Raw genomic sequence first — 9658 nt, 5'->3', positions numbered from 1 at the left:
GGTATGACTTCCCGTCAGCTCTATGATGAGTTTGAAATACAGAAAAAGCGATGCGTATGGAATTCAAACTTGCCATTCTACAACTCGTGATGGCTATTCGAGAAAGTAACGGTAGAGTGTTGACCGATATCATCTTAGATTATGCGACTCGATTGTATCGGGAGACAGAGTTTACACGAGCTGAGTGCTTAGATATATGTAAGCATATTCACAAAACGAGATAAAATGTTATCTAATTCTACATATAGTACAATGGGTGAAACGATTCTAAGCATTAGGCAGCGAGGCGGCCGCCGAGAGAGGTTCGAGTTCTGAGTTTACAGTAGATCTACGCCAACCCCTTAGTCTCGACAAAGACGTCGACTATAAATTGACGTTGATCTCCAGTGATATGTGGTAGTCGTAGTATAATATCACGACAAACAACAATTGGCTCATATACTACAGCCGTAATAAGTGGGTCAGCGTTTAGGTACCACCGGGTGCTTACAATACATCACCGACTTGATCTTAGAAATCAAACGGTTACTAAGAAAGAACGATGACAATAAAGAAGGTATTACCATACAACCCAAATAAAATACCTTGAAATTGCGAATAATTCTCGCTGATGACTACAAAATTGATTTGATAGTCAAAAACGGATTTAGAGGTATATTGCGATTCGATAAAGAGGTCTTGGACAAGTGTGAGTGTACTTTAGCCAAAGACAAGTCAAGTTCACCATATCCACTCGGTGTTGATACGATGCTCTCTCATATCCTCTAGCTACTTGAACGGTAACACCAGCAATGTCATCTACAGATTCTCTACCGAAAAATCCCCGGAATCAATCCTCTCTATCAAACCGAATCAATTCACCTATATTTACATTAGAAAAACAGAGTCCATCCCCAGCATCACTATGCGTGTCACCAATCATGATGGAATATCCATAGATTTCAATGGAGAGAAAACAACCTTCTTACTTCACCTCAAAACAATGTAATATATATACCATATGCTGTACAAGCACAATAAATTGTATCGTAAGAGGATCATCGGTGGTTCTTTCTTGGGTGGTCTGTGGAAGCCGAAAAGGATCTCGTGTCAAAGGGATTCAAAGATATCTTAGACAGTGGCAAGTCTTTACTAAACATAGGGACAAAATGCGTGTGAGCGCAGACAAAAATCTAGTGTTCAAGGGTAAAGACTTGGCGATATCAGCAAGGAAAAGGATTTGGTGAACAAGGGTAAAGAATTAGCGGTTAACAAAGGGAGTTTAGTTGGCGACCAAAAGTAAACATTTGGCAGTCAGCAATGGAAAGGAATTGGCGACCAAGAGTAAAAATTTGGCGGTTAGCAAAGGCAGTGGCACCTATCAACTAGACTATATCAACAGAAGTCTCTCTTACATCAAAGTAGGATAGATTGCTCGGATCCGCTTCTCGCACACAGTATGAAAATATAAAATCGTTGACCTCCCACCCACAGGTCAAGATAGTCTTGCATGAGCGTGCCAGGCAACTCATAGACGACCGATCTCGTGATATCTCGAGCAACATCATTGCAGTTAGTTACAAATCTAAGAAGATGAGTGATGTTATGGTGGGTAATGGTGTCAAAAGATTGAGGTAAAGTTTATGTAACCTATAATATAGTGATGGAAACGACAAAGATCGTATCACCTTACTTGCAAGTGTTTGAGAGTCATATCGAGGACGACTCGACTCGATCACAGAATTTGAAGATATCGAATATCTTCTCAACGACGCTAGTAATATGGGACTAAAATATAGACTCGAGATCTGGACGAATACCTGCTTCCTCATAAAGCGATGCTCGAAGTCAGAGGCAATCTTGTCAAAAGGGCGGACGGGACCATTTGGGGTGACACCGATGTCATCACACTCGCCAACAACGGTTGGTCGCTGTTTTGATATACCTAATATCAAATCGACGGTCACATCGTCGAACACATTAATCAAGTACTTACCACAAGCAAACGCGGTTGTGAACTTAGTACAATTCTCGGACGATTATGATAGAATCTCGGCGATCAACAGACTGTTGTATTGCGACAATGCCACGGGAGATGCTGAGGTCAAAGAGTTTGGTGTGCCAGGAGCCTCTCCGCTACCGGCAGGCCCCGTGACCGACAGTGCCAATCCAACCGGACCTCAAATTTGAGCTCTAGACTTTGCTAATACAATCATAAATACCAAGTACAGCTCTGGATTTTGCAGCCGCCAGTTGATCACGACGTGCGGTAAAACGGTCACTATGTTACTACCCTTGAATACCGTCTTGAGATCTAATCGCGATATCGACACGGCGATTTTGGGAGTGAAACACACCTAAATCATACAAAGAAATTCATCCCATAAATTTCTTTATGCTGCTGCCGGTGTCACTGAAGGTAAATTCAAGATCGACCTTCTGACCGTATGGATGCCTAAGGTTCAACCGTTACTAAGGCTGAATTGGAAACTTTTCCGCCTCATCATGTCGCCTCATCTGCATGTGTACGGCAAAAATTAATTAAACGCGGCCGCAGGAACATTGACGTCGACAAGGTATGCTTTCATCTCCTAGGCAATCTGTCATGATCGATGTTGTACGTAGCGTTTCTGCGTTTGTGTCACAACGGAGACTGAATGCGCACGTACTCGATGCAAAGCAATGCACAAAACACATGAGATGATTGGTTTCGATGACGCCAGCTCCAAGGCTTAAATTCTAGGATAGCTCACTCTGGGCTGTCAGTGGTCGACTTAGACGTCAAAGCAGCAAACAGCATCGTGAACGTATACGTTCACGTCCATTCAGTGCATTCGCATTTAGTCTCCATTTTGACACGAGCGCACAACGCTAGACGTACGACGTCACGGCTGCCAACGTCAAAGTTTTCGCGGCCGCGTTTACTTTTTGATGTAGACATGCATATTTTACCAACAGCAACGACTCTAGCTGTAGTCTTCGAGTTGTTCTCTACGAAGCAAGAGAAGCTAATGAGATAGGATTGCTCTGCTTGCAGACAAGTTCGGTCTTCAGTGAATCGTTTAGGAAACCAATTTTCGTCTTCAGGTAGCCGATTCTGGCTACGCAAGACTCCTACGAAGGTAAAGCGATGGTGGTAAAAAGATTTAATCGGACTCTGAAAACGAGGATGTGGAAGTATTTATTGGCCAACAACACCTATAGATATATCGACGTATTGGATAACCGGTTGAAACAACACAATACCTCCTATCACAGATCTATACGAATAACGCCGAAAAAAGCCAGAAAAACGATCCCCTCCTTTGGAATCATTTGTATGGAGACGAAGTATCTGTTAAACGCTCAAAATTAAAGTCGGTGATTGTGTTGGAATTGTTACAAAAAGACGACCTTTGAAACAGGATACACACCCAATTGGACTAAAGAGGTGTTCGAGGTCGTTTGAAATACAAAACACCAACCTAGTGTCCTACAAGATCAAAGATTGGAATGGAAAGACTATAGAGGGATCCTCCTATGAATCAGAATTACAATAGACGTCACAAGACGTGTTTCGCATCGAGAAGGTGATACGGAAAAACGGTCGACAAGCGTTGATAAAATGGAAAGGATATCCTGATGTGTTCAACAGTTGGGTGTCTGTGGACGACCTTAACACCCTTGAACAAGATCTTCGGTAATGTTCCATAGTTGCTCGCAGTTGATTAGAGTCTTTTGAGCGGTTGAAACACATCTTTGGGCTTGCTCTGAAAGATACATTTGCGTGAATATCTTAGATAGAAGAGAAACCAATTTGATAAGTTTTCTTTGGTGGAGACTATACTATACCATATAGTCTCTATCGATCGAATTCTGATCACGAACGTCCTCTTCTGATCTTCGGTAATATCAAATCGCTCTAACTGTTTTTGAGGTGGTATTCAATGTTGTATATTTGAATCTTTGGAGGTAGTGGGGTGTGACCCCGCTCTCGGGTGTTCTATGTCGCAGATGCTACCACATCCCATGCATATGTATTCACATGCATTCGTACACTTTTTTAAGTTTCGCACTACACTCACATTTTTTAGGAATGGTATCAATTCATTCCAGTCTTTTTGTTGGATTGAGGGCGCAATACCAACACTTGTCGTCGTAGTGGATGGTGGTTCTACATTTCAGACATTGGATCAGGCCCGGCGGAAACAAAATTGCATTGGTCCGGCATAGATTACGCTAAGAGGCGTGGCCAAAATGACGTGACTTAAAAGGCAACATTTACAATACGGTCTGACTAAATTACTTGACTCAAAAAGGCAAAATTTACAATACCGTATGCTTTCTATTAAACCAATCTTGAACAGCTAAATGAAATCACCAAAACACGTAAACGATGTTCATTGCCTTTCACAAAGGCACTTGTAATTTCAGAAAGTTCAAGTCTGTCTAAACTATCGCGATAAATGCTCAGCAACATGAGATGGTTCAACCTTGCCTGTCCACATCTACTTCGTAAATATGTTTTCAGTCTTCTCATGGTGGAAAACGCCCTTTCACTTGTTGCATTGGTTGATGGCATGACGAGAATCAGCCGAGCTATGGCACAAACTTCTATTAGAAATGACCTTTGGCTGTTTGAGAGTGTCCTTAGAAAGCTAAGAATGTCCTGAAGAGTTACAGTTTTCTTACAAATATAGTCCTTTGAACTATAATGGGTGCTGAAGAATTCCAGCTGTGTGGCATGAATTCTTCATTAGAAGTTTCAATTAGAATGAGAGGACTTCTTTCAGTTCACAGGAGTAGTCTTCTTGTTTTGCTGCTTTCAACAGTAGAGATTCAAGATTACTGTACATTGCATATCCTGACTGGTTAATCGTTCTTGGATGCTAGAAACAGCAAAATCAAGAGCCTCATAATAAATCATTCGAAAATGATCCTGAACAGTAGGAGATTGGTATCCATCACCTTCACCTACTTCAAAACGCTTTGGTGCTTTTCTCTTCCTCGCAAGTGTAGGTTGGTCAGTATCCAGTCGATCACAGTCACGCTTAACTGTTTCAAAAAGCAGAACAAATGCTTTGTCAGTCCTCATACTCATTCATGTTTCGATAGTCATTTTTGCAAGTGTTTGGCGCTCAGCGGCGGAGAGCGATGTCTTTTGAAGTGTTCTGCTCAAATTGTCAGTTATCCTCAAAATTTTCTCGGATAGCTTTAGCTCAAAGAGAATTCTGTGAGATCCCAGTTGTGTCTTTACTCCTATCACTCTTCCTTTCAAGTCTGGTTCTATCCTTGCTTCTAGACTTTCTTTCCAAAGTTGACTCAATACACTATAGTTCTCAAGAATACTGGTAATAGCATTTCCTCTAACAGTCCATCGGGTATGACAAAATGATCTAATACCAACGCTACCTCTAGCATCCTCATCAGAGATTTCTGCCTTGATCCTGTTGAATGCTGCATTTCGCTCAGGAGAATACTCTATCAGTTTTGTAATTTCATATGCTATCTTGAGGGCTTCACGAAAAACACGGGATTGCTTGAGGGTGTCCGCAACTGCGAGATTGAGAGCATGCCCAAAACAGTGCATGCACACGGCACGTCTTTCTAACGAAAGGATTTCAGTAGCTGCACCGTTTTTGCTTCCTCTCATGTTCAAAGCTCCGTCGTTACACTGGCCACGGCAATGAGATATGTTCACGTTCAGTCGCAAAAGAACGTCCTTGATGCTATGAACAAGGCGGTTGGCATCAATACTATCCACTTCATAGAGACCAATAAAACTTTCATGCTCCTGCAGATTCTCTCATACCCATCTGATTACAATTACAAGCTGCTCCTTGTTAGATACATCAGTGCATTTATCCGCCGTGATAGTAAAACAGGCAATATCACGAATGTACTGAACTACATTTCGAAGAATACGAAGAGCCATGAGTTGCATGCATTCGTTTTAAATTTCGTGTGAAGTGGACTTGTCTGTTTTCCTCTCCAGCCATGTCTTCATTTCCGGGCAGTTTATACCTTGCAGGCGCAACAGCTGAATGAAGTTACTATCTGCGTCATCAGCATCACCTCTCAATGTCAGACCCTGTCTGGCAAGAAATCAGATGCTTTGTAAGATGATCACAAAAATCCTTCTATTAGCTGCTTTCTCTTCTCGATGCGCTAGACTCAAGAGCTCACCGACGTCTCCCAAGACTTGCTTAGAAAGAAGAAGTGCTTCGGTTGCTTCCAGGTGGCAGTCACTTGTTTGGTGCTTCTTGAAAGCAGTTGTCCCATCTTTCCAGTAAGTGAAGCCTTTGGTGTTGAAGGCTGGATCACGCTTCGAACTTTTCAGCAGCGGTCCTCGATCAGTCAGAGAAGCACTCATGCATACATGACAAGACGCGGCATCGAGCGTAATGTCATAGTGAAGCCATGGGTACATCTCACACCACTCCGCTCTGAACGATCTCTTATGATCCCCGTTCTTCCCAAACCGACGTTTCGGAAAGAGAAACGACTTTTTCGGATGGAACGTTTCCGGAAGGTGACTACTCATACCGACGACTGCCAGACGTACAGCACGTAATTAATACGTGATTCCCGTATAACATCGCATTTCCATCACTTTTGGAAGTCCGGCAATGCTCTAATACTACTACTCAACCTTACAGACAAGATGAACAGTCAACTAAAAACATGATCAGATCAAAATATTAATAAACTCTAAAATAAATTAATAATGGATTTAATTATCTAGACGCAGACCGGAAGTAGTCGGCATTCAGCTTCTGGTGAAAGTCAAAATTTCGAATATTAGTCCGACACTTCGAAACTGCCAGACCTGCTCCGCCGTCCCTGTTAATGCGGACCCTAGAATATATTGTTTTGTCATTTGCGAAGGTGCGCGCTTCGCAAACATATTTTTGCTGCCAAAGTCTAATTCTAAGTTACTAATTGTAAAGTTAACCGTGTTTGACCACGTTTCATTGTTTATTGCCATATTTTGAGTTGTCCAGCGTAGCTCGTACTTACTGTTTCCCGTGACAGAACATGATAATTTTAGGTTGTCGCCGACGTTTCCAGCAGCAGTTGAATTGAATGAGACTTATTTAATGTCACCTGATCGGCAAAAAAATCACATAACTGTTCATTAAAACGTTTAAAATCAACTCACTAAAAATTTTTAGAAATACGGATTTTTTGGCAAAACTAATTTCATTGCTTCTTATTGTATTGTTGGCAGTACAAAAATACTCTCCTCTTTGTGACCTGTCGACTTCTCCAAGAGAAAGATTTCGTCTATTTTTAGTTCTGTCAACATTATAGAGAGATGATACAAGTGTAGACAGTTGCTTGTCTCAATGATACCAATACACATCAAGTGGAGGAAATCCGACAGCAGCACACGGTACAGAGTTGACGTTACTATAGATTGTGACTACTAGAGAATCATTATCAAAGGGTAAAATTCTCGGTTTGACTAGAATAGTAAAATACAAAATTTTTTATATACTTACATACCAAATACAGTCACAGTTTGTTAGCTTTGCCCTTGCTGTTGTTTGCAATGCATGCGTAGTTACCTTCATCATACTGAGTGAGAACCAGTGAATTAGTACCTCCGCTATTGTTGTACTTCTGGAGATCTTCAACTAGCCATTTGCTGCCGTTAGGAAAAATCCAAGCTACTCCTGGTGTGGTAAATCCAGCTGCTAAACATGAAATATTTGTTGGTTCTGTCTATTTGTCAATAACAAATATCTCGATAGAAGGAATAACTGCAAATACCAGTCACAATTATTGTAGAGCAATCTATAAAATCGCTATTATAGCAAATTGAATTATATAATATGCAAACAATTTGAAAGCAACTAACCGATTACCAGGCACATATTATCTCATGCAAAGCAATCATACTCTTCTCTCAAATTGCCTATTTTCAATATGAGTTGATATACATGCAGTACACAAGCGTGGCGATGATGTCAAGAGCGCCGGACATCGGGAATAGTCTATTAAACTCAGACTGCTGTCACTGCATAGAGTTTGTGTTTTGAATCTTGTAAGCTGCCACGTTACTTTGTTCTTCCAAAGCTTGATTTTGATCAGATTCTTTTATCTGCATGTCATTATCCATTTGATCATATCGACATGATGATTGTTGATAGTTTTCTACGTTGTACTTGTGCCATTTTTTGTTGTCTCTAGATAATCGCAAAAGGCAATACCAGCAACGTCTTGTAGTTAAAATGGTAATTTTAAAGTATTTGTAATTTGATAAGGTCTTTATCTTAGCTACACTTCTGGTACTTGTTGTTAATGTGTCTCCTGTTTTAATATATAGAATCAAGTGATTCGCACAACATAAAACTTTCCTTTTGCAAATTTTATGCACGTTACTACGCGAGTAGTATTCAAAGCTTGCTCAACATGACAATGGTTGCTATCAATTACCAAATACAATCAATACAAGAATTGTACAAAGTGCAGTACATGTGTACGAGTTAATGAATACGAACCATGGACAATAAATATCCTATTGACGCTGAATGAGTTGTTAGCCACAAGACAACTGTAATTGCCTCCGCCTTCCTGACCAGCCACAACCGAGCGATCTCTTTTCATTGTCAGTTTATGTGTTAAGTTGCTCAATAAATTCTCTTGATGTTTAAACCAACATATCTTTGCAGTGCTGAATTTCATATCTTTGCAGTCAAGGAATGTTTTCTGATTGAATGTCTGACCGCTACATCATTTTGTTAAGTAATTGACGCATACGAAACTACGCCGTACGTCGTTGCCACTGCAACTGCAGACAATTTGGTTTTATTCGTGGCTTTTTCTGAGATATAATTAATATGCTGACCTATAGCGCAATGCCAGAAAATGGACGTGCACGAAACAAGCTTCATTGCTCTAGTTGTCAATTATTACATAGTAAGTAGTAATAATAGCCAGTTGGCTTTCTCTGTATTTTACGTCTTAACAGGCACGGTGGACACATTGCTAAAGTTTAGCGGATATTATTATATTTGGCCATGCAGTGTTGTCAACAGTAGCGGATATAGAGATTTTTGTAGAGGGGCAAGCGAACTTTAGAGTACTGCATGGCAATTTGACATCACGAAACATAAAATCAGAAAGATCTATCAACTTAATTACTAATTAACGATAGCGTAATTAAGTTATGTAGGGCTCAAGTCCAACAATCCAACATATTTGTTACAAAGTCTTTGAATTTTGTCTTTCTCAACTAGAAAATAAGTTCCTGAGCTGACTAGACTACTCTAGGAAAGGTCCTTGCGTAAAATCGGGCTTGCTACAGCGATTACATGAAAGTATTCAATAATTGATCATGCAGTAGCTAGTGGACTTGTTCGTACACGTGTTTCGCAGACAAATTCCCGGATTAAACATGTATTTCGGCAGAGTCAGACTGCATGACATACCTAATCACGGACTAAAACAAACGTTTGACAAATTATCGATGGCCATGGTCGTAGCGTAGTATCCTTTCTGGCAGTCTTGTTACTTACTTGTCACAGTGTTAGTGTCTGACGTTACTAGAAGTATTGCCTAACACCTTAAAGCCACTCCTCATCAGAGAAATGCAGCGAACAAACAGCACAAAACTTCAACCAAATAACGAAGATAAAGCGATTGTGTTTTCACTCTTAATCTATTCTACTAAAATATCGATTTGCAGAAATAC

This window comes from Corticium candelabrum, chromosome 10 (assembly GCF_963422355.1).
Source record: "Corticium candelabrum chromosome 10, ooCorCand1.1, whole genome shotgun sequence".
Classification (NCBI taxonomy): Eukaryota; Metazoa; Porifera; class Homoscleromorpha; order Homosclerophorida; family Plakinidae; genus Corticium; species Corticium candelabrum.
Note: the sequence above shows the minus strand (reverse complement) of the source record.